The sequence below is a fragment of the Morone saxatilis genome, unplaced genomic scaffold (genome assembly GCF_004916995.1).
Source record: "Morone saxatilis isolate NCDOM2014 unplaced genomic scaffold, NCSU_SB_2.0 Contig3, whole genome shotgun sequence".
NCBI lineage: Eukaryota > Metazoa > Chordata > Actinopteri > Moronidae > Morone > Morone saxatilis.
The window spans coordinates 3,860,198-3,861,311 of NW_023339873.1; positions in this window are offsets into that span (position 1 = coordinate 3,860,198).

The following is a 1,114-nucleotide window of genomic DNA, read 5'->3' on the forward strand; positions in this document are numbered from 1 at the left end:
TGATAGAAAACGGGTCCATTAAGGACAAAAGTTGGGAACTTAAAATAATTTCAGACCTTTTTTCTGTTTTTTCCGACCTTTATTGGACAATATTTGTTTATTTTTTCTCTACAGTAACTTTCAAAATAAAACCATTGATTAAGTGCACCTGGTTCCCAACCTGGGACCTGAGTCTCAGTATGTTGTTTATTTCTGTGAAGAAATGTAAACGTAAAATAAATTATCTAATGGAACAAAGGCCAAAGGCAAAGAAGCTTATTAAGTCTGTAAAATTATTAAAATGTATATTTAAAAAATACATAATAATTGTATAAAAAGTTCCCTAAACAGGAAATAATCGGTTTCATTGATTTGCAACAAAAACATCCTTTTGTATTTTGTTTTAGTCTTAACTCTCATGTGGACTCCTGGTCCTGGTCTTGGACTTGGTCTTGAATCCACTGACAAGAAGCACAAGAACTCGTCCAAGGCTCCAACTAAATCAGTTAATTAATCAATAATTTGATCTATAACTTATGTCTCAATTCTTTAATAAACCTGGTTGTCAGCGATCGGAAGTCCTGAGGGATTTGCACTGGAAACATTAGACTGATCGAACAATAATAATATTGATTATTATCCTCTAATTTACTGCATTTTAAATGTTTCATGAACTTTTAGTTAGTGTTTGTTTTTGCAGGGTTGTGCAATAAGCTTTCGTCTTCGTCCCGATCAAAATTAATCAATAACTTTTTAAAGGATCTGTTGTCATTTCCCAAATAATAAACAAAAGAAGAAGCCCAGAAATGTAAATATAAAATCTAACTTGAATTATTTTTCCTTCTGCAATAATTTAGTCAAAGTTGTAGTGAAGTTAAATATCTCAAACTCTTTTTTTTCCCTTTATGATGATTATTTTTATTGTGCTTTGAAGCTTCTTGTTGACTGTTGATCAGTCGGTTCGTCAACCTGCTTTGTTTTTATTTTTTTAATCTTTGTTGTTTTTACTGGTTCCTTTAAAGTAACGAGGCACATAACGTCTCAGAACTGGGCGACAGTTGGGCAACTTTAAACCGGCAACAAAGGGGCTGTAATTTAATGTTTATAAGTCCTGAGTTCGGTTACACAAAATAAA